The sequence below is a fragment of the Pleurodeles waltl genome, chromosome 9, assembly GCF_031143425.1.
Source record: "Pleurodeles waltl isolate 20211129_DDA chromosome 9, aPleWal1.hap1.20221129, whole genome shotgun sequence".
NCBI classification, from domain to species: Eukaryota; Metazoa; Chordata; class Amphibia; order Caudata; family Salamandridae; genus Pleurodeles; species Pleurodeles waltl.
The window spans coordinates 351,676,275-351,701,712 of record NC_090448.1 but is presented as its reverse complement, the minus strand read 5'-3'; the positions used below and the strand labels follow the sequence as shown (position 1 = coordinate 351,701,712).

The 25,438-nt window shown below is 46.6% G+C and overlaps 1 long non-coding RNA gene across 3 annotated transcripts in view; it reads left to right on the top strand.

The window, feature by feature from the left end:
* The window catches only part of LOC138259309 (uncharacterized), a 1,077,686-nt gene that overhangs the window by 872,839 nt on the left and 179,409 nt on the right, over window positions 1-25,438 (top strand). For all 3 annotated transcript variants that reach the window (XR_011198704.1, XR_011198706.1, XR_011198705.1), the window contains exon 2: window positions 179-272. This is a non-coding gene — a long non-coding RNA (uncharacterized lncRNA). The remainder of the gene's footprint in view (window positions 1-178; window positions 273-25,438) is intronic.

Genomic DNA, 25,438 nt, shown 5'->3' with positions numbered 1-25,438 from the left:
TTTTAGCTTTATCAAAAAGTCATCACAACAATTGATCAATAACCGTATTCCAAAGTAATCCTTATAAATACACATATGGGTATGCATAACAAATATTTTCACTAAAATATTTAAAATAAAGCATTTTTATTCCAAACACTTCCAAATGTTTATATGAGTCTTTTTTAATGCTCTTCAGGCCACAAAATACAGTCTTACAATCAGCCACAAGAGGTCCCCGGAGTCCGGCTGAAGAACATACCACTCCACCTGGGAGTGCTTTAAAAATAAAGGTAAGCTGACCTGCTTATGCATTTAATGACCTCGGAGACATTAAAAAAAAACTTTGCTGGGGGCACCTGTGCTCCTTGCAGCCCTCTACAACACCCAGCGGGGGCTCCCTCTGCAACCCCCACTCACCAGGCAAGGGGGTCAGAGTATCCCTATTGTGCCCACCATATGGTTTTTTAAAGAAAATTCAGGCCATAAGAGTGGAGGCCCTGATTATGAGTTTGGCGGGCGTAAAGGCTCACCCACTAAATTACTGCAGTCGGGTCACCGCCTATGCTGCAACCCTCCCACAGCCCCTATTACGAGTTTCCCACTAGGCCAACTGGAAACAGCCCACAAAATTGACGCCAGCTCGTAATAAATCCGGCAACAATGTTGCAGTTCGTCGGGTCAGTGAAAAGCACAATGGACTGTCCATGGAGGCCCATGCACTGCCCATGCCAACTGCATGGGCATTGCAGGGGTCCCCATGGGGCCCCCAGCACCCTGTCTCCACCAGCTTCATGGCGGATTAAGACTGCTGGCACTGCCGTCGGCCGGTGAAAAAGTGGCATGCTGGTGATCCGACCTTGGCGCGTACTCCACGGTCATAATGTGGAGGCCGGACTGCTACATTGGCAGCAGTGTGACCGCCACCCTAGGACCACCAGACTCGTAATGAGGGCTTGAGTCCATTCTAAAATGGTTGCCAAGCATCTTTATTGTTCCTATGGAAAACTGGATGGGGATAAAGGGGGTCATTCTGACCCTGGCGGTAAAATCCGCCAGGGCCAACGACCGCGGGAGCACCGCCAACAGGCTGGCGGTGCTCCCTTGGACATTCTGACCGCGACGGTACAGCCGCAGTCAGAAACGGAAAACCGGCGGTGTACTGCCGGTTTTCCACTGCCCTGGGGAATCCTCCATGGCGGCGCAGCTTGCTGCGCCGCCATGGGGATTCCGACCCCCATACCGTCATCCTGTTCCTGGCGGTTTTGGCCGCCAGGAACAGGATGGCGGTATGGGGTGTTGTGGGGCCCCTGGGGGCCCCTGCAGTGCCCATGCCAATGGCATTGGCACTGCAGGGGCCCCCGTAACAGGGCCCCACCAAGATTTTCAGTGTCTGCCATGCAGACAATGAAAATCGCGACGGATGCAACTGCACCCGTCGCACCCCTTCCACTCCGCCGGCTCCATTCGGAGCCGGCATCCTCATGGAAGGGTGTTTCCCGCTGGGCTGGCGGGCAGCCTTCTGGCGGTGGCCCGCCAGCCCAGCGGGAAACCCAGAATACCCGCGGCGGTCTTTTGACCGCGCAGCGGTATTCTGGCGGTTCCAGCCAGGCCAGCGGCTTCCGCCGCCGGCCGGGGTCAGAATGACCCCCAAAGTGTTTTGGAACCCCTCTTTTTCACGGGCCACACTTGAAGGATCATCCCAATGCTTTCCAGGAAGGAGCTGAGATGGATGAACCTTTTGTTTGGAAAGTTTAATGAAAATTCGTCAAACAACCAAAAAATCAATTTCCTTTGGAAACACGATCCGAACTATAATTACACACTTGCAACATCCATTGTGTTATATATGTATATGTGTGTGTGTGTGTGTGTGTCTGTATGTTATATATTGGTGTACATACATACATATAAATATAAATACTGTATATGCAGATGTGGAGAGTGTAAAATGCTATTTATTACTATTGCTGAATATGCAGCTAAAGATCAGCTGGAGACTAACAAGAGGGAAAGTCTACAGTGAGTCATGACTTTTTTTCCTGTATGTTTGTTTCAACACACATTATTTAACCAAAATCAGGATGAAAGGGTTACATTTGTGCAACACGATAAAATTGTATCTATACACACACATGTAGAGCACATGCAGAACTTCAGAGAGCATTTGCTGGGGTTCATGGTTTGAAATGGGGCAGTCTTTACACAAGGTCCAGGAAAATACATCTTGTGCCCTTTGTGAAAGTGTATGAGGTAAATTTGTGGGTGGTTCTTCTACATGGGGCAGAATTCATTTTGGATTTTCAACGTTTTCAAACTGCAACAAAACGACAATGGCACCAAGTGCTTCAACTAGTTCGATGTGTCAGACGGATGTGAGCCATCCGACGCCATGGTGCTCACGTACGTCAGACAGTTCCCGGCCGTCCATGCACACATCACGGGAAAACCCTCCACTGCGGGCACCAGAGAGATTTCCTGCACAAAGAAACACCCTCTGGAGCTGGGGGAGAGCTTCACTAGCTCCCAAGGCTGTTTCCTTCTTTTCAGTGAAATGATGATCAGTGCGCATGACTGCCGATGTAATTTCACTAAAAACAAAAGCAAAATGTGCTGAGATTGTCTCATTTCACTTTCTCTGCCTCGGTGCTGATGGGTCTATTTCAGCCCCCTGAGCATCGATTCAGATGGGAGGGCCATATTGAGTATTTCTGCCCCACCGGGAGAGAGATGGGGGCAAAAGTCCCCGATCTTGCCTCGGCGGGGCAGAAAGTGCATTTGGCACAGGGAGTTCTTTTCTTGTCAGTGTGTATGGGTTGGGGCTGACTGAAATGGGCATGCCAATGCCCCCACCTCATTACAATAAATGGGCACAGTCTTTCTGCCCCTGCAGGGTGAAGATGGGTATAAATATCCATGATCTGCCCCCCCCCCCCTCGAGGGGCACAAAGCCCACTAGGCACCAGGATTTTTTTTCCCCAGAAAAGTCTAGATGTGGGGGCTGCCCAGATTGGGCCTGGTAGTGCCCCCACCCACCCGAAAATGGGCACATTTTTCTGCCCCCTCCAGGAACTCCCAATATCTTCCCATATGCTATGGTGAATGGCTTCACATTTTGGGCTTGAGTATGCTGACGCCTGTAAAAACCTACCAAACACAGACACTTCTGAAATCTAGACATCAGGGAGAGTCCAGGGTGGTGTACTTCATATACACCCCACACTATTTTCTTACCCACAATGCCCTGAAAACCTACACCTGTGCCTGAAGCCACACATTTCCCCTACATTTCTGTGTGAAAAACTTCTGGGATCTGCAGGAATCCACAAAATTCCTACCACCCAGCATTGTCCCATCTATACAGACAAAAATTCGGCCCTACATGTGTGGTTGGGACTAGTGCCAGCAACAGGAACAGATCAACTGTGGTCAATAGGAGTTTCCATGCAAAGGCTGCCATTGTCCTTGGTTTGATCTGTTCCTGTCGCAGCACTAGGCCATGCCACAGAAGTGGACAGCATTTTTATTGGCACAGGTGGGGCAATGTTGGGTGGTAGAAATTCTGTGGATTCCTGCTATTCTGGAGGTTTCCATCACAGAAATGTAAGGAAAATGCATAATTTCAGGCAAAGTGGAGGTTTGCAGTGCATTGTGGGTAAAAAAAAAACCTAATGGCATCCATGCAAGTCATGCCATCCTGGATTTTACTAGGTATCTAGTTAAATAAAATGTACAGGTTGGCTAGGTTTCCCTAGGTGCCGTATGAGCTAAGGTCCAAAATCTAGAGCTACCCACATCGGAAAAAGAGGGCCAGTTTCCGTTGATAAAATGTGCTGCGTCCATGTTGCATTTTGGGCCATTTCATGTTGCGGACACCAGGTCTACTCACACAAGTGAGGTACCATTTTCAGCAAGAGGTGTGGGGTAATGCCGGGTGGAAGAAAGTTTGTGGCTCCCTGCAGATTCCAGAACTTTCCATCTTGGAAATGTGATGAAATTGTTTTTTTTGTCAAAGTGTGCAGTTTGCAAGGGATTCTTGGTGAAAAAAAAGTGGTGAAAACTACATAAGTTAGCCGACCCTGGATACCCCTAGGTGTCTAGTTTAAAAAAATGTATAGGTTGGCTAGGGTTTCCTTGGTGCCAGTAGAGTTAAGGTTTAAAATCTAGAGCTACCCACATTGGAAAAAGAGGGTCAGTTTTCCTTGGAAAAATGTGCTTCATCCATGTTGCGTTTTGGGATATTTCCTTCGCAGGCACTAGGCCTACCCACACAAGTGAGGTACCATTTTTATTGGGAGACTTGTAGGAGCATAGATTTAGTAGAACATTTGTTATTACCAATTGGATTTCGCTTTATTTGTGTTTTTCAAATGTAAGCCAGTGTATACGAAAAATGATATTTTGAAAAATACCCTATATCATACGTCACTACTGGTACCTACAAAATTCGGAGATGTAGAAATAAACACTGCTCCTAAGCTCTATATCTTGTGCCCATTTCAGAAATCCATAGGTTTCCTGAATACCCATTTTTCATTCTGCCTATTTTGCTATAAGAATTGGCCCTGCTTGGTACTCAATGAAAGCCTTTGTATGGTGCAACTCAGTTGTTTGCTCTGGGTAGTTTGGATTTTTGGAGGACATACAAACTTTATATATCCCCAAAACAAAAGTGTCTAATGCATGTAATGGTATATTGCTTTTGTGAATCAGCCATTGTGACATAAAGTTATAGATTAAAATGTTGTCCTACTCATTAGTAATATTTCCTTATTTCAACTGTTAGTTTCCTTGGGAAGACCTTGAAGAATCTACACATATGGCTGCTTGCTGAATGTAGAATTTTGTTTACTTTACATACATTTATAGCTTTTCTGGATCACCCATGGGGTTCATGCATGTTTCCACCACAAACTAGGTTGAGAGCACAAAAAAATAGGGAAAAAAGCTACCTCTTAGAAAAATGCCAAAACTGTGGTATAAAATTAGGCATTTTTTTTATTCAGCTCAGTATGTTCCTGAAAGCTGGGAATATGGTCACTTCAGTACAGCAAACCGTTCCTGGATGCCATTTTTAGGGAAAAAAACAGACACTTTTATCTGGAGCACTTTTTCATACTTTTTCAAAAAAGTCAAAATGTTGCAATTTTTTTCCTATTTTCTCAGTCCCCTTCCGGAAATCCCAAAACTCTGGCTACCTTTCGAATGCCCCAGATGTTTGGAAAAAAGGAATTAAATTTGGCGTGGATAGCTTATGTGAATAAAACTTATGGAGCCAAAGCGCAAGCTACCTTTACAATAGGGGTAGCCTTTCCAAACAAAAGAAACAGCCTAATGCACGTGAAATAGAATACTGTGCTTGTCATGGCCTCATTTACAAGGAAATGACGCACCCTGGTGCTGCAAGCCAGCTTGCTGCGCCACACTGCTTCATTTTAAAAGTGCAGGGATGCATCATGTTTACAGAAATACGATGCATCCTGTATTTTCCTCTACACTGGCACACAAACTGCTGTTTAGTGCCAGTGTAGGCATCCATGCACCATGGTGCCTGTGTTGCAGGGATGATTGTTTTTGTGCAGGAAGACCAAGTGGATATTGTAGGAAGCTGGCCTGGTGTGTGGCAGACACCTATTGTGTTGGCACCTTATACCAAGTCCATGCAACCCCTATTAGTGTATGTAGGCAGTGTCTAGGAAGCCAGGGCTCTCTAGACGTAGCTGTGACTGAGCAGCCAGGACTTATCTAGGAGACAGGCAAAGCTTATGCAATGCCACTATAGGCACATAGCAACTTAACACACATGAATAGAACCACACAGTGTTACAAAACTAGGAGCACTAGGGGTAGAAGTGATGGTAGTAGTTGTAGGAGACTTTGTGCTCTTTTTAGGACAGGTGCTGTCACCACCCCTATGGCTTTTTTGTCTACATATGTAGCACCAAGGTTTCTCGTGGGCAGAAGAAAATGACTTAGACCCATCAACAGAAGAGTTTTGTGGGCCTGATGAAGACTCTTTTTCTTTGTGTTTGGCCCCACCCATGTCCGAATTCTTACCTGAATCTTCTTCTTGTGGTCACCCCCAGTGGGAGCTTTCCTACCCAACCTGTTATGGACCTATTTGTCTGCCTTCTTTCCCAATTCTTGGGGAGAGGTCAGATCAGAGTCCACCAGGTACTGATGCAACTGATCAGAAATGCAATTGTTAAGAATGTGCTGTCTTAAGATTCAATTGTACAAGCACTGATAGTCACTTACCTTGCTTCCATGCAACCAGCCTTTCAAAGCTTTGAGAGCAGTCCACAAAATCTACCCAATCCTGGGAGGACTCCTTTTTAGTCTCCCTGAACTTGACCCTGTATTGATCTGTGGATAGCCCAAACCCATCTAAGAGTGCATTCTTCAGTGCTTGATAATCATCTGCATCCTCCTCTCTGACAGATAGGAGTTTGTCTCTGCCTTTGTCAGAGAAGGGGAGCCACAAGATAGCTGCCCACTGTATTTGAGGGACCCTCTACAATGTGGGAAGCTGGCCTGGTGTTTGGTGGACACCTATGGTGTTGGCACATTATACCAGGTCCAGGCAACCCCTATTAGTGTATGTAGGCAGTGTCTAAGAAGCAAGGGTTCTCTAGAGGTAGCTGTGGATGAGTAGCCAAGACTTATCTAGGAGACATGCAAAGCTTATGCAATACTACTATAGCACACAGCAACGTAACACACATCAAAAGAACCACACAGTGTTACAAAACAAAGGGTACTTTATTACAGTAACACTACACTAGAATACTTATAGGCAATCCCCTCAACTGGAGGCAAGTAGCATGGGCAAGAATTGTAGAAGATAGTGAAGTCCCTAGGTGAGGGCCAAACCATATACTAAGAAAGTGGAATGCAAAGTGAAGTCCCCCGATAAAGGATATGGAGTCATTAGGGGGGAGCTGGAAGAACTAGGGACCCCAGGGGTTGAGTACCTAAGTGACCCCCAGCGACCAGGAGAGCAGAGGTAAGTACCTTATATTCCTAAGTACTAACAAGAGAACTTTGAAAAAGGACTGTGCAGGAACAGGACCAGACTAGAAGAAACCAAGGGTGGATTCCGGTAGAAGAGCACCTTCAAAAGAACGGTATAGAGTCCAGTCCATGATGGAGAGTCCATTGGGGGCTGGGGCTACTACTCACCCATCTGTGGATGAAGAACCGGGTCGACAGGGGAAGAAGAAGACCAGCTGTGGAGCCCAGCAGCTGCAGAAGAGTCCCTGGAGCAGTGGAGATGGTGTCCCACGTTGGTCGCCAGGTCTCAGATGGCCAGTGGTGTAGGAGAACCACCCACAAGCCTTGGCAAATGCAAGAGGAGCACAAAAAGAGTTGCCAGGCTGAAGAGGACCAGCAAAATTAAGGGGACTCAACCCTTGGAGGGGAGTCTGGGCTGACCCGCAGCAGTTGGAAGAGCTAAAGGAAGCAGTCACAGCCCCCCAGGTAACCCACTGGCAGCAGGCACAGTAAGTTGCTGTGAGGCCCAATCAGTACACCTGGAAAGGAGTCCCACATCGTTGGAGTCCCACATCGCTGGAGTCTGCCAGAGGAGAGCAGATCCGCGCAGCCGGATGTCATTGCTGTAGGAGTCTGCAGATGCAGGAGAGTAACTCCTTCACTCCAAGGGAGATTCCTTCTTGCTTCTTGGGGAAGGCTGAAGTCTCAGTGACCCCAGAGAATGAACAGCCCAGGAAATGTTGCAGTTGCTGGAAAGAGCCGGAGAAACAATGTTGGAAAGTGAGGTCATCCTCGGAGTTGCAGTTTTGTCATTTCATGAAGAGTCCAGTTGCTGTTCCAGTGGCCAGAACTGGAAGTAAATGATGCAGAGGAGTCTCGGCGGAGTCTTGTATGTCACATCTGGGAAACCACCCTCAAGGAAGTCTTGAGGGGCCTCTGCACATCTTGGTTTCAAGGAGGCAGAATCGAGTGGCCACCTGGAGGAGCTTTGGGCACCACCCCTGGGGTGGTGATGCACAGGGGAGTAGTCATTCTCCTTTGTCCAGTTTTGCACCCGAGCAGAGTCCATGGGTCCCTCAGCTGCTGCAAACCGTGGCTTGAGGAGGCTATCCCTCCCAAGCCTTCTAACACCTATTTCCAAGAGAGAGGGTGTTGCCTCCCTCTCCCACAGGAAATACTTTGTTCTGCCGTCCTCTGCCTGAGCTGGCCAAGCAGTAGGAGGGCCGAAACCTGTCTGGGGTTGGCAGCAGCGCGGGCTGACTGGACAAAACCCCAGAAGACGGGTAGGAGCAATACTGGGGGTCTCCTAAGGAGCCCCTAGAGTGCATGGAGCCATACAACCAATACTGGCAACAGTATTGGAATATGATTCTGACATTTTTTATACAAAACATGCCCATGTTCGGAGTTACCATTATGTAGCTGGGCACAGGTAGTGAGTGACCTGTGCCCCGTACACAGGTAACATGGCTTTCCCGCACTTATAAGCTCCAGTGTAATGGAGCTGGCATTTGTAGGGGCACTTCTGCTCATGCAGGGCTGCCCTCAAATACAGGGACCTGCACCCTACCCTCTGGGCTCGCTTGGTAAACAAAATTGCTCGGTTTCAGGCATGTGGTTTATACTTATTTTTTTCATTATATTTCGATAGCACTATTTGTATGTATTTTCACTATAGATATGTGACCTATCATGGTCACAAACGTTCTGTTATTTACCATTTCTAGAGCTGTGCTGGAATTAACACACATATACTATCTCAAGGCAATTACTTATGTCACCTATTACATATATGCTAGGTGGGACAATGCTTACCTGCTCAGGGGATTTTTTGGGGTTTCACCCTTTTGCTGAAACAGGACAATTTTACCCATCTTTTGTTTTTCCTTTCCAGAGTCCGGTAGTTGCACTTATTATTTCCTTTGACTCAGTACTGCCTGATACAGTATTATATCTACTTGGACAGTAACCTTTAAAAAAAATATTTAGTATAAAAATGTTTCCTCTTATGTAGCGGTTTATACACCTGTCTTTAATGTTCATGTTACACCACTTCTCTGTTCACTCTATTAGGATAGGAGCTGTGTATCTTCAGGAGCCTGGAGTACTTTTACATTTTGGAGCTTTGTCACTGTATGTGACGGGGTTTATCTCCTGCCACGGTATTTCTTGACTGGACCTTGTGTAGATCGGAATCGCATGCCATGTTTTCACTTTCATCTTCCCCAGTCTTATATGGTCCTTCTTTCCGCAGCACTGAGGCACAACACCTCTTTCCTTGAGCATGGCCTACATGCCACGCACTTCCTCCTCTTTTCGGTGTAAAGCTTTTGTTTTCAGCACTTAGAGGTGGCATCCCGGTGTCTTCCTGTAACTTTCTTTTAAAAGGCTCACAAATCTGTGGGCCTCCTATCATAATACTTTTGAATGATTTTTTCATTTGGATGCACTTTTGTTGTACAGGTCTGTTCCGTGAGTACCAACATATTTACTGCTTCTCTTGTTTACAGGAGCACAATTATTGTATGTAACCATGATACCTTTTGTATATATGCCTGTTTAAATCCTCATTAATTATTCAATGTCGTAATTCTTGTAAATTGTGCCTAATTCACAGCCGTAAAAAAGTCACGCAGGTGATGAAACACGTGTTCGCTGTTTGCTGTGGATATTTCTACATTGTGTTTCATACAGAAGATATGATTTCGTACATCAATAAATGACTTCAACCCTGCAATTTTTCATGGATGTGCTGTGGATGAAAATGTATTAGAGACTTCGCTTTGTGTGCTGTACCATCTATTTATGTATATACAACCCTAGACGTGATGAGCGGACGCTGCAGGCACTGTAAAAAAGTTGATTCTTTAGATTGAAGACATCGCGCTCACCATGATGTCCTCAGGAAGTATATAAAATACAACAGGAAATGTGGCGGGTCTTCCTCACACAAAGCATCACAGGTAACAGGAAGGAAAATGTGGAGACAGGGCATTCAAATTAAATGATAGGGACTCATATGGTGCTTGGGAGGAGATGCAATACCTCACTGTAGTAAGCAAAGGTATGAGAAATTGAGTTGATGAAGTATTCCTGATTAATTTATTTATATATTGATATTTATTTATTTGTAAAGCGATAACTGTGGGCCATAAGCATCTTGGAGGGTGGATCATCACACATTTGCTTGGATAACTGTGGCCCATAAGCATCTTCGAAGGGGTACCATCATACATGCATAGAGAGCACATCTTTCCTTTACATTGTGCTACAAACGAGAGAAGGTGCTACTAAGTGCTTGCTTATGGGTCTGAAAATACAGATGTAGTGTCAGCATAGGATGGGGCATATAAGGTGATGGGGCCAGATCATGGAAACTCTTTGTTCACTTGTTGCTAAAATTGTAAACTGAGATAGTCTGTTAACAACTACATTAGAATTGCAGATTTAAATTGTTTTCTGAATTTTAGCTATTTTTTTCCAGTTATAGGTCGCAATTATGAGTCCAGCAGGGCAGAACTCCGATGAGGAATTTCTGTGTGAATAATTATTAGTTGGTCGAGATTCCCTCATCACAGTAGCATGCTTTAACCCGATCTTATTATTATGCACAGTCCATTTGGGGATGTCTTGTGGTGAGGAGTTGACAGTGCATTTTCATCAGTCTCCAAGGCCCTGATTTATACTTTTTGATGAAGAACTGCGCTAATGGAGTTTTGTGTCCAAAAACTTTTTAGCACTGACTAGCACCATTTTTTTAACATCACCCGGGTGTCATATTTGTACTATGACACTAGGTGGCGCTAAAAATAGGTTAGAGTCATTTTTCCCAACATTAACCATTGTGCCTTGTCATAAGGCAAAATGACGTTAACGGAGGAAAAATGACTCTAATCCGTTTTACAACATGTAAACCTGTTGCAAAACAGAAATGCACCATTTTTGCCTGCAATAGTATCAAATACAGACGCTAACGGAAAACCCTGTGCAAAGAAGAGGCAAAATGGACCCAGGAAGCCAGGAGAGACCCCAGGGAGACCCCATCAACCAGCAACCAGCCAGGAGCACACAGACAAGACCCAAGGGAGGGAGAAGATAAAGTATTGTGTCAGTGCAGAGGAGCACAAAATACTGGTGAGAGAGGTGACGGAGCATCAAAATCAACTCTTCCTCACCTCAAAATTGCCAATTGGAAGGAGAGAGGCAATTTGGCAGCAGATAGTGGACAAGATTAACAGTGTGGCAGACGTCAGGAGAACTGTAACTGAGTGCAAGAAACGTTGGCATGACTGCAAGCGAAGGGCAAAGGAAAAAATGGCAAGGAACAGGAAGGCAGCACTGCAAACTGGAGGTGGGAGTCCAGCACCACAAGAGGACTTGGACGAGATGGAGGAGATGGTTGCAGCAGTCATCCCGTAGGAAATCGTCACAGGAATCGCAGGACAGGATAGTGCAGACTACCAGGAAACACCACAAATGCAGGGTAAGCTGCACTGGGGAAATTGATGCTAAAATGTCAAGTGCAAGAAGGGAAGGCACATAGGACTCACACAATGCATATCAGAGAAGTGCAGAGGGACACAATGCACATCAAGCAAGTTGCACCATGCTGACGTAAGCTACACATGTAGTGCCATGCACCATAACACATACACAACCTGGACATTTGTTGAACACCAGGCCTAAATACCTACATGTACATATGCAGCACATGGGATGGATGGCATGTAAAACCACTGTGCCACTGGTGGTGTCATCACAACATCCCTTGCATATAGTCATATCAAAACTACCAACAGGACCAAGACCTCTGAGACTAGGTAGTCAGTCAATACCATTCCTAGGGTAACGTCATGGTGGTGTCCCTTGCAGTAACACCTGGCAACTCCCTTGCCTCATTGCCCAATCGCATGTGTGCTGCATCTCACAGCACACAAGTCATTGCAACTGTCCCAACAGTACCCAGACATGTGCTGGTAGCAACACCACACCGCACATTGACAACACATCCACATGAGGCAGCCACCACTCCATCATGCAGTCAGGGTGGCCCTTGGGTGCAGGGGACAATGGACTAACAAGGCGCTCGGGGAATAGTAGGCTGGTCCTGCATCATTGGTAACATGCCACTACCCAGACCAACTAAACTGCATTAGTTTTGAACCACGCATCTTGATGCTAAACTGAAATGTGCCACTACTGAAAATATGTACCACATATAGCAAATAGTAGGTCACAACAGTCACAGGCTGATCCCACAACTACTCTGACACAACCATGTGGGACACATATGAATGGGGAAATAAACACACACATATAACACATGGGGTATGATTGTGAACCTAATGGCAAATAATTCCACATCGACAGGCGGGGAATGGTGCATGGGCAAGTCCGGTGTTGGTAAGACTGCCAGTGCACTGTACCCTTTGCGGTTGGCAGTATGAGTCACACGTTGGGATGGCAGCTGGAAATCTGTCTGCTCATGGTAGCTCTGTGGGGCACTTTGTCCAACATTCTTGATGGATCAAATAGACTCAGTGCCAGTTTTGGGGTGCATTCGGTGTGACAGGACACGCTGCACCCAGCCCTGCAAACCAGGAGTGGAAAGGGCAAAGGGCAAGGGCATGGGGCCCCCTGCACTGTCCACGCCAAGTGCATGGGCTGTACAGGGGCACCCAGGGCCACACCACACCGCATCACCAACAACCTTTGCACGGGGGCTTCACTGCCATGCAAAGGCTGTTGGAAATGTTGAAACAGACCCGGAGGGTAGCACTGAACGTAATATTGGTCTGGTGTCACAGGACAGCTGGCATTGCCAGTGTGTAAGCTGCTGGAAACCTGCCAGTGCCAGGCCATTGGCCCATGGGGCATTCCACATTGACAACAGTTGCCACTACCACCTGTGCTGCTGGGGGTGGTCAAATAGACAATGGCAGTCAGGTGCCCATAGGACCGATGCATTTGAAATGAGGGACCAGTATGACTACATGCAGAATCACCTCAAACTAGCTTCAGGCCCTGACCAAAGTACAACTCCTGTTAACTGGCTATGTCCATAGATTCATTTACCATCAGGCACTGTCACATACATAATGATGTACACAGTAGAAATGTCATATCCATGCTGTCCATTCCTGGCTCTAACCCTGTGCCTGTGTCAAATTAGCTGCACTGCCACCATGCTGCACTCATGTATCATAGTGCAAGGAGGGCTGCATTGAGGGGGAGAACGTAGGTGGGTAGGAAGGCAAACACACCTGCACAGACAGAAGATGAAATTGAACTCTGCTAGGTCCATGAGTACTATGTAGCACACATACACAAACATCAACATGAGGAGCCATCAATGGTAACAAGAGCATAGTGTCCTGGCAATGCTGTCCCTGGGGTGGTGCAAGGTCTCAGCACCACATGGGTGTATGTGAAACATGTAAGACTGGGACAGGGGAAAATTGCAATGTGTGGTGCTGTGGCATGAGCACAGCAATACCCATTGCAAAGCCTTACCATGCAAATGGATGCATAGGGATGGTTGACAACAACAAGATGGTGTCAAGCCACAAAAAGGATAGACATCACACCTAGAAGATATGACGCAGGGAATTGCACCAAATGGGCTTCCCTTCATGTGATATGCAGGTGGGGCATAGGGCTGAAAGACTTCAGCCATGATGTACAGGAACAGTGTTTTGGAACTAAGATGACAATAAGCCTCAAATGGCAAGTCAATGACGTGACAGATCAACTGCCACAACACAGATAGACTGATTTTACACCATCACATTGCAGAAGATGATGGCTCTCCTGCGGATCTGCCTGTCCTGGAGTACCCCGATGACCTGGATGACCAGCTGACAACCATCAGCCAAGAGACCCTCCAAGAAGTCCTTGTAAACCTCCAGACACCACCTACTGTTGCAAGGAGGAGTATTAATGTAGCAGCCATCCCACAGGCCCCATCTAACACCCTGTTAGACTTTTGAGTTTATGCAGGATCATCCCCAGTCTTCTTGCCTCCTACCTCCTATTTTTTCTGACCAGTTTCTGTTGGCTTTTGAACTTTGAGGACTTTACCACTGCTAACCAGTGCTAAAGTGCATATGCTGTCTGTGTAAATGGTATTGTTGATTGGCTTATCCATGATTGCCATATTTGATTTATTAGTAAGTCCCTAGTACAGTGCAATAGAGGTGCCCAGGGCCTGTAAATTAAATGTTACTAGTGGGCCTGCAGCACTGGTTGTGCCACCCACTTAAGTAGCCCTGTATTCATGTCTCAGACCTGCCACTGCAGTGTCTGTGTGTGCAGTTTTTAATTGTAAGTTCGACTTGGCAAGTGTACCCACTTGTCAGGCCTAAACTTTCACTTTTCTTACATGTAAGGCACCCCTAAAGTAGGCCCTAGGTAGCCCCAAGGGCAAGGTGCAGTGAATGGTTAAGGTAGGACATATAGGCCCTCATTACGACTTCGGCGGTCTTACTAAAAGACCGCTGAAGCCGCAGGTGCCACTATACCGCCAGTGCTGGCGATATATGTGGCTCCCTATTATGACTTTTCCGCTGGGCCAGTGGACGGAAACAGCGTTTCCGTCCGCTGGCCCAGCGGAAAAGTCACATCAACATTGCAGCCGGCTCATAATGGAGCTGATGGCAATGTTGATGTGTAGCGGGTGCAGCAGCACCCATCACGCATTTCACTGCCCGAAATTGGGTCAGTGAATTGCGCAATGGGGCTGTGCCTGTGGGTCCCTGCACTGCTCATGCCAAGTGCATGGGCAGTGCAGCGGCCCGCAGGGGCACCCCGACTCCCCCTTACCACCAGCCTTTCCATGGCGTTGTTTACCGCCATGGACAGGCGTGCGGTTGGGGATTATGACCGCCTGGCGGTCAAGTGGAGGGGCCGGCGGTATAGCCGTGGCTAATGCGTCATGGTCATAATACACTGCCGGTACACCGCCAGCCTCTTGGCGGTGTTACCGCCAGTGTACCGCCGGCCGCCAGGGACGTAATGAGGCCCATAGCAATGTGTTTTATATGTCCTGACAGTGAAATATTGCAAAATTTGTTTTTCACTGTTGCAAAGACTCACCCCTGACCCCAGTGCAATCTAAGGGTACAGACCCTGGATTGGAAGGCCAGGTTCAGGGTATCCCCCTGACCTGGAGGAAGGGGTTACTGCTAACAGTGCCCCTCCCATGTTGTCTTCTGGAATGCCACTCCTAGTTGGGGGTTGCAGGACCCCAGAAGGAAGGGCAGGGGGAGGAAAGCCTCGCCCCTTACCCTGGTCCAACCTGAAGATACAGACCCCAGGTTGGAGGATCAGTTGCAGGTTAACATCCCTGCACTGATGGGAGAATTGTGCAGGACTGCTCCTACAAGAACCCTGACAATTCTGTATTCTGGGGGGGCCACTCCTAGTTGGGGGGTGCAGGACCCCAGAAGGAAGGGCAGGGGAGGAAAGCCTCGCACCTGGCCCTGGTCCAACCTGAAGGTACAGACCCCAGGTTGGAGGATCAGTTGCAGTACAACTTCAACAAGCTCCCTGACACTTTTTGACTCTGGGGGTGCCGCTCCTGGAGGGAGGGTACAGAGCCCCAGAGGGGAGGACCAGGGTCAGGTTGTCATCCCTGACCTGGTGGAAGGGAGAGTGGTCAAAGAGTGCCAGGCACCTGGGGCTACCGCCCCTCACTCTCCACAGTCACAGTGGTTGGAGAGGCCTGAGGTCGGGCTCTCATCCTTGACCATTGTCAGGGGTCACTGTGGCTTGCTGTCCCGGTAGACAGAGTTGCCCCTGGGGGGGGGACGAGAGTCTCACGCTGGGGGTGGAGTGGGCAACACCACTGTGTTGCCCCTGGTGGTACTATGTGCCCATTGGGATACATCTGTGAGAAAAGTAAAGTTAGGTGCTGCACAGATGGTATCTGCAGATGTGGAGAAGGGATCCCCATGGGTTAGCTTAGTGGGCCCTGAGAGTATGGACAGAGGGATCCAACTGGAGTCAGGAAGGCAAAGAACTGGAACATGTCCCTGCTGTTGTGGGCCTGGGTCCTTGTTCTATCGCCCCAATCAGGGAAGTACATCAAGGTATTGATTGTTCTCCCCTGGCTTTAGGCTGGTCAGGGTCATGTTAGACTTTTGAGTTTATGCAGGGTCATCCCCAATCTTTTTGCTTCCTGTCTCCTATTTTTTCTGATCGGTTTATGTTGGCTTTTGAACTCTGAGCACTTTACCACTGCTAACCAGTGCTAAAGTGCATATGCTCTCTGTGAAAATGGTATTGTTGATTGGCTTATCCATGATTGCCATATTTGATTTATTAGTAAGTCCCTAGTACAGTGCACTAGAGGTGCCCAGGGCCTGTAAATTAAATACTACTAGTGGGCCTGCAGCACTGGTTGTGCCACCCACATAAGTAGCCCTGTATTCATGTGTCAGACCTGCCACTGCAGTGTCTTTGTGTGAAGTTTGTAACTGTAAATTCGACTTGGCAAGTATACCCACTTGCCAGGCCTTAACCTTCCCTTTTCGTACATGTAAGGCACCCCTAAGATAGGCCCTAGGTAGCCCCAAGGGCAGGGTGCAGTGTATGGTTAAGGTAGGACATATAGTAATGTGTTTTATATGTCCTGACAGTGAAATATTGCTAAATTCGTTTTTCACTGTTGCAAGGCCTGTCCCTCTCATACATTAACATGGGGGCTATCTTTAAATATGATTCAAGTGTAGATTCCCTTTGGGAGCGGGTGGACATGTGGAGTTTGGGGCCTCTGACTCACAATTTAAAAAAACATATTTTTAGTAAAGTTGATTTTAAGACTGTGTGTTTGAAAATGCCACTTTTAGAAAGTGAGCATTTTCTTGCTTATACCATTTCTGTGACTCTGCCTGTTTGTGGATTCCCTGTCTGGGTCACTTTGACAGTTGGGCTGGTTGCACTTCACACTAGACAGTGACACAAAGGGAGCTGGGGTGTAGCCTGCATATCCTGATGAGCCATCTGTGCTAGGAGGGAGGGGAGGAGTGCCTGCCCTCACACAATGCAGTCTCCGACCCCCTGGTGAGTGTTTGGGGCCTGACCTGGGCAAGGCAGGATTTCACATTCAAGAGAGACTGTGCTTTGAAGTCGGCCTACTTCAAAGGAGAAATTGGGTATAAGAAGGGCACCCAAAACCACAGACTTTAGAACACTTCTGGAAACCAAGAGGAACCTCTGCCTGGAGAAGAGCTGAGGAAGAAGAGCTGCCCTGCCTATGACTGTGCTTTGTGGAGCTATCCTGCAGTTGCTACTTCTGCCAGAGTAAGAGGGCAAAGACTGGACTTTGTGTGCCTTCCATCTTGTGAAGATCTCCAAGGGCTTGATTTAGAGCTTGCCTTCTGTTGTTTGAAGTCTCAGGGACAGCAACGACTTCTCTCTGCCAGCACCTGGAGTCTCGGGAGAGACTCCTACTCTGCCCTGTGGTGCGCATCCAGTTCCGGGGACCCTGAAAGGAGAAGCTTGCAGTCTAAGAGGAGGAAATCCATGCACAGAGCACCATGCGGATAAAAGATCAATGCGACTCAGATCTGCGGCTGAGAAATCGAAGCGCCGCCGGCTTCGCAGCTGAAAATGGACACTCGCCTGTAACGCAACTGAAAAATCAACGCACAGAGCTGGAGAAACAACGCACAGCATTGCTGACGGAGGCAGGGAGATCGCAACCTGCGCTGCATGGTTTTCGGATCATCGTGCGGCTGGATTTCCAACGCAAATACCGCTGGGCATGTAAAAACAACGCAAGGCCTGCCCAGACCTGAGAGTGCTGACCGGATCGACGCATCGCTCTCCTGCGAAGAGAAGAAACTACTCGCCCGACCCGACGAAAGGAGAAACAACGCAAGGTCTCGCTCGTGAGTAAAATCGACGCATGGCAAGCCCTTTTTGACTCACACTTGCCCATGCAGGGTTATTTTGAACGCACCCAAGGTACATTTTTATGCTAACAGTGTTAGTGTGTGTTTAAAACTAAATGGAGACTCTCTTTGCTTGTTAATTGATAACTTGACTTGTATATTATGGATTTTTGTCATTTTGGTCTTGTTTTGTTTAGATAAATATTTCCTATTTTTCTAAACCTGTGTTGTGTCATTTTGTAGTGTTTTCATTAAGTTACTGTGTGTGTTGGTACAAATACTTTACACCTAGCACTCTGAAGTTAAGCCTACTGCTCGTGCCAAGCTACCAAGGGGGTAAGCAGAGGTTAGCTGAGGGTGATTTTCTTTCACCCTGACAAGGGTGAGGGTCCTTGCTTGGACATGGGTAACCTGACTGCCAACCAAAGACCCCATTTCTAACACACCCCAATAGTACGACCTGCCAGCACTGACACAGCTGAGGACTCTAATGACCCAGGGACCAGCTTTGAGAGGACAGAAGTAGGAGTCCAGCAGGAGCTAGCCAAGAAGGTGCGGGTGGGGATGCAAACTATGGCAGCGATCCTACAGGGTTTGCGCACGTGCATCATTATGTCTACTGAACAGACTGCAGCCAACCGAGGCACACACTCCCCAATGCATGGAGTCCACGGAGAGGCCACAACAACTGCCCTTCCAAACTGGCATCACCGTGCTTGAGAACAAGATGGACTCCATGCACCAGGAAATGGTCTCCCTCAGAGCAGACACGGCTGCCTACCACAGGAATGTTTCTGCTATACTAAAAAATCAGCAGTTCCTCCTTGCTGCAGTGATGCCATTTGTTGTTCCACCGATGGCAGCTGGCGGGAATTGGGAGTCCACATCTCCAACCACTGAAGTGTGTGTGGCCCCCTCTACCACCCTACTACCACCATCAAGGGCAGAGGAGACACCACACACATCGGAGGATGAAGATGTGGAACAGATCATCTTCACCCATAGGAGTTCCCGGCAGCACCAGCCCATGCCACATGGGCAGTGTTTTCCTTTGTCCTGTGCTTGACATCATGCCAGTGTTAGCACAGTTGGAGATATGCACTGTTCACTGACACACTGTTGAACTTTCTGCTATGGACTGCAATTGTCTCTCACTTTTCAATTGGCAATTCATGTTCCCCTGCACCGAATGACACTTTACCCAAGCATGTCCCATGATATGACCCTTAACCCTGGACTTGTGTTGTGTCACTATTGTATGGATTTCACTAATGGGGTCAAAGACCTGGACATTGTAAATATTGCACTATGACACTTGTGAATAAACACCACGCAAGCAACCAGCATGTCTTTGTGTATTGTGACACATCTACTACGCTTAGGATTTGTGATGTGTGTAACATGTCTTTAGTCACAGAGTGTCAGTACAAGAGTGCAGAAATATGGAGGAACATATCTACGCACAAGGTACCTACATGATAAATGTCGAAGCTGGTCTCATCCCCTATAAGCAATTCACTGAGTATGTAAAAAAGGTTGAACACATGTATGCTTCACCTACTACACATGTCAGGAATGGCTGTGAAACAGTTCTCTGGAAATATCATCAGCTGGGAGTACCAGTAGAACACATTGGTGACCATCTTCTGTAGGGGATTGGGCCTGTTAGAGCACTTAGTTTTTTGGTGGTGGCCATCTTGGGGATAAAACAGGTCAGCAGGCTAGCTGCAGGCCTGTGATTACATGATGATTGGGCCCCCAGTACCTTTACCGGGGGCAACGCAGCCACGCAGCAGCAACATTTTGTGTGTGTGCCTGACTTGCCTGAATTTTAAATCTGCTTTTATTTGCTTTCAACTGTTTGATTTTCTATTGGAGCTTATTCTTGCTTTTATCTAGTTTGATCTGATCTTTTGCTCTGTTTCTCGGAGTATACCCCTTCTCTTTAATACAGTCTACTGCTCTCTATACCTTGTTTTTACGCGAGTTCTCTGCTCGCTAATATCGGGGGGCAATATCTTAGTTTTTTATCGGGCGCTCTGCACTTGCCAATTACCGCTGGTGAGACCATTTTCTGTAGGGGAACGGGCCTGTTAGAGCCCTCCCCTCTTGGTTTTTGGTGGCGGCCATCCTGGTGGTAAAACAGGTCAGCAAGCTAGCTGCGGACCTGTGCTTACGTGATGATTGGGCCATCAGTCCTTATACCGGGAGCACAGCAGCTGCGCAGCGGGAGCACCAAAGGCGCGCCTTAGGCAAGCCAGTATGCGCCCATCTGCGCCTGACAGGGGCCGGAGGCTCTGCTCCTTTCAAGCAAACTTTAGCCCGTCTTTCCTATTCTTCTCATGCCCTTTAAACTTCAGCTGAAAGACTGCAGTGCAAGGGATGTGTTCAGACTGCTGCTGATAAGCTAAACAGGTGTAGCTGTGATTATTGTAATTGGACACCCAGGTTGATACCTTGCACTGAACTTACTTATACTCCTTAACAGGAACTGTTGGAAAGCTGGAGTAGGAAGGAGGTTGCCAGTACCAAATTCATGACCTGTGCCCTGATTAATGCGCGCTCCCTATTCAAACATAACACCGAAATAGAAGACATGATTGTTCACCAAAATGTAGATTGCCTATTTATCACCAAAACCTGGGCCAAAGAAGATTTGGGCCCCGATTTCATAGCAGCCTCTCCACCCGGCTATACATTCCTCAGACTTGACAGAATTAGCGGCAGAGGAGGTGGTTTAGCTATCATTTTTATGTCTATATACTGTTTTCATTGGGAAGCCATAAATGTTATAGCAGAAATTTGTGAGGGCATCTACTTTAAGATTCGTCAGAAAAACATTGTGCTTTTTGAGGGCCTGTTGGTTTATCGGCCTCCAGGACCAAAAAACACCTTTCTTCAGCATTGGCCAGTCATTATTGAGCCCCTTACTATGACCTCTAAGTGCATTGTGCTGGGAGACTTTAACATTCATCTTGAGAGTACTCAGGACCCCCATATTAGTGGGTTCCTGAACCTCATGGCAAATTTTGAATGGAAGCTTAAAGTCATGTCAGCCACTCACCAGGCGGGCCATTTATTAGATGGGATATTTGCCTGACATGATAATTGTGCCCTCCTGGAGAATGTGGGCCCTTGAATGGACAGACCATCACCTCCTCACCTTTTGTTTAACAAAATTCCTGTCCCCTTCTCATCCATCTACCTCCCAAAAGCCTATTAGACACTGGAATAGTATAAAGGAACAGAAACTCAGCCCGGCATTGACCCTAGGCTGGGAAACAGCAAAGAATTTCCTCTGTTGGCTACTGACAGATTTCATTTTGGTGTCAAAATGGCTATTGACCATCTGGCCCCTCTTAGGACACCCCACTTTCTGGTCAAGAAAAAAGCTAGCTGTCCCTGGTATAATAAAGATCTCAAAAGCCTTCAAAGAAAATACCGCCAGCAGGAACGGAGGAGGAAATTAGACCCGAATCCGAAGGAAAAAGAAAAGCTTAAGTCGGTGCTTGGTGCCTATAAAGAAGCGTTAAATAAAGCTAAAACCGAGTTTTATTCACGCAAAATTAAGGAACCTAAAAATGTCCCTAGAGAACTTTTTAGAGTGGCACGCTCTCTCACTGCTCCCTCTACCCCCCAGAGCTGGAAAACTCACAAAAATTTTGCAATAAGGTCGCCAACTTTTTTGAAAACAAAGTCACTCAAAATTCAAGCTAGCTTTGCTCAATTATTAGGGGTATTAGGCCCCTACGAGCACTTAAATAGTTCAGTAAACAATGACTTTCCTATGCTTACTAATTTCCAGCCTTTGCAGTTGGAGAGAATCAAAGAGCTTATGATGAGTACTAAGTCAGGTTCCCCAAGTGATCCCTGCTCCTATCACCTATTGCAATTCGTTCCTGAGTTAGTGTCTTCGGCCCTTGTGCCTGTGTTACAGGAGATCTTGAATATCGGAGAATTTCCTCCATCATGGGCTCTTCCCTTAGCCCTAAGTTGTTTAATCTTTACGTTGCCCCATTAGCCAGACACATCCGGTCATTTGGCTTTTTGACCACCTATTATGCAGAAGGCACTTGTGACTGTGTCCCTTGCCTTGGTAATCTCCAAACTGGACTACCATAATGCACTGATTTTAAATGTTGACAAAGACTCGCTCGGCAAATTACAGCTGATTCAGAATTATGAGGCCCGTCTAATATTAGATCTTACCTGTTCAGCTTCTGCTAGCGGCAGTCTGAAGCAGTTACATTGGCTATCTGTCGGGAAGCGCATTATTTTCAATACTCTTTGTTTAGCACATAAAGCCCTTCATTCGGTAGGGTTTGAATACCTTTCTTCCACGTAACGTTGGTATGTGCCGGGTCGGCAGCTTAGATCAGCAGAATTTCACTTGATCTAGGTTCCTCGCACTTGTAAGGCCAAATGGGTTGACAAAGCATTTGTAGTAGCTGCTGCTAAATGCTGGAACTCTCCCCCTGTCTATTAGGAAGGAACATCATTTTCTAGCCCTTAGGAAGCAGTTGAAAACCTGGCTCTTTCCTCATTAGCTTGGCTATTTCTTCTCTCTGCAAGTTCTCTGTCACCCTCCTTGTTGCTACTTAGCGCTTCAATGCTACAGCTCGAATGCGCTCTACAAATACAAGCAGAGGTACTTACCGTCATCTGTAATTAGCACTGGTCAGTTTAGCAGTATAGATATGAAATGTAGGCTGTTGTCAGATGTCTCACAGTGCCCAACATTCCGACACAGGACCCAAACAATGACAGCTGAATTACCACACCTACCTATCCAATACATGGTTAACATAGTCACCTCGAGTGGTGGGTACACTGGATGACAGATGCATAGACAAGTAGATGTGTTGTAGCTGGCAATGTGACAGCTTAATTGTAAGAAGCTGATGAATATGTCAAGAGAGGGATCTGGAGGCAGGACGGAATCCCTAGGCCAACACAGAATTTTCACTGTACACTCATGGAAAGACCCTGGGACCCAAACATATGACACATGAAGTAAGGGAGTACCAAAATATTTTTCATAAGAATGAAACTAAACTAAAAAGAATGAAGAACACCTATACTAATCTAACCTATCCTAACTATACATAACCAACAACTGACCCTAACTACCCTATGCTGAACTTACCTAACACATTTAGCAACACACTCTAAACATTGCCCCCCCCCCCTTATATCACGAAACACATTCAGGACAATATATACTAAACTACACATATACTACCTATATCTAAACAAATATATATTTTAAAAAAAGAAAAGAAGGGCCAAGGGGATAAATGTTGGACCTTTCCACCTAGGTAGATATATACATTTCAAAATTCATCCAAGTAGGTGGTGCCCGAGTCTTAAGGATCAGCCCTCCTAGTCCTCAAATTACCAGGACAAAGTCCTGGAAAAACATTATTTTCACAAGACTCAGCACTCATATGTGTTCTATGTTATTGTGAATAATTCATATTCCCTTTTCAGAATATTGGATTGCACAAATCTCCAACACTTCTATCTTGGTGAAGCAAATCTTTATTCAAAAAGTATTCTTATTGATCAATTTCTTCATAAAAATATTAATCCAAATTGTAATGATCATGGTGGTAATATATATTTTTGGGCTCTTTTTTATTTTTAATATATATATATATTTTATACAACACATAAACGCCCCACCATCACCACCCGCCAACAAAGTAACATATAAGAAGTAGAAAACCCACCCCCCAAACCTACTTGTCCTAACTAAACTACTAACCTAATCTAACCTGACACTAACCCCCTAAAACCTATTACAAAACATTAAAACAAATGAGGAGGGAGGTGACAGAACTGGGGGTGACAGTCATTAAGCCAAATATAGATTGGACCTCTTGATTTTCTTTTTTTTATGAACTTCAGTCTTTTACTGTTCTTCTCTACCTCCTTCTCTAGACTGTCCAACTTTTTAGGGACAAGGGCACATCCCTCTGCAGCTCCTTTATAACATTCATGTCCATGGCAGCAGGTGGGGGCAGGCTGTGGCACAGATATTGAGGGTGTAGCAGCTGGGGCTGTAGTGATGTTGGCAGCTGTGCCCCCCTGCATGACTGTGGAGCTTGGTCCTCCCTGTATGGCCAGTGTGGGTCCCCCTTGGGAAAATGCCCACCATTCCCCGGTGGATCGCTCCCTGGATTAGCGGTGTGCCATCCTCCGGAACCCAGATTCCATAGGATGTGCCTATAGTGGACTGCCCTCTTCTCACAAGCCCACAGTTCCTCATTGTTCATGTTGGCCGCTGTTAAATTGAGACAGGCAACCATCAGCGTCAGCATTGTGTGGAGTATGTACAGATTATTAGCTTACACTCTACGTCTAATTGCACATGCACTCCAACTCACCTTCTGGATAAAACAATGGCCCTGATAAATACAACAGCAACGCTGCCTTAGCATCATTTTATGACACCAAAGTAACGCACAACAGGATTAGGAACCAAACCAAATTAGGTGTGCATTGATTTTGTGTCAAGTGTAACAATGCAAAGGCAGCGTCAATTTCACATAGATCCGGGCCAGAATTCCTCATCATGTGTGCCAATTTTCAACCATACATCACCAGTAACTTGAATATGTTATTGGGAGTATGGGATTCAGTTGATAACCTTAAGGGGTCAGTGTTTATAGGTACACATGAAAGCCTGATCAAAATGACTGTCACCTACACTGTGAGCATCACTTCTACCTACAAATGTGTTGTTCCTCTCTCCCTGTGCCTCAGGGGGGACGGCCATTTAATCCATCATCTCAACTGTCCAGGTCATCCACCAAGGCATGCCCACTCACACATGGAGTCAGGGAGTGGACCATATGTTATGAGGGCTGCCAACTAGGAAGCTGGTATCCATAGGTCTATCACATCTACATTCATGTGTCCAGGTGTAGACACCCATCAATACATTATCTGCCAATACTATTCCTTACACATTCATATCCATGACAGCACATGTCTGGTCTTGACCTGCATGCACGCCTAACCTGACTGATGTTCCACATAAGTGTCACGTAAATGGAGTACAAAATATGGAGCACCATGCTGGGGGACAAATGCCCATCCAGTCCTTCATATACATTGAAATACAGGGATGCACCAATTTGTATTCAAAATGGTGCATCACTGTGTTGTGCGAATGATGGTGTGTCCCAGTGCCAATATTCCCATAGCAGTGCACTTCTTAGTCACATATAGGCCTACATGTGCCTTCTCGTCACCTTGTAACACAATGGTGCCCATTGAGCACCACAAGCCTCACAAGATATGACTCTCTACCCGCACATGGGGAACCCTTAAATGGGACGCAATGTCACCATCCAGCCTACTTTGATATCTGATTATTTGTTAGTTCATCACTTCTAGCATTGTGTGCAACACACTTGACTCACTCACACAAAACCCTCAATCACTACACAGGACAGACATTATCACACTTACTGGACACATCTGGGTCTTCAAATCTTGGCACTTCGCCGATAGTGTCGGGTGCAGGTCCACCTGTAAGATATGGATGGAAAACCACGCTTAGT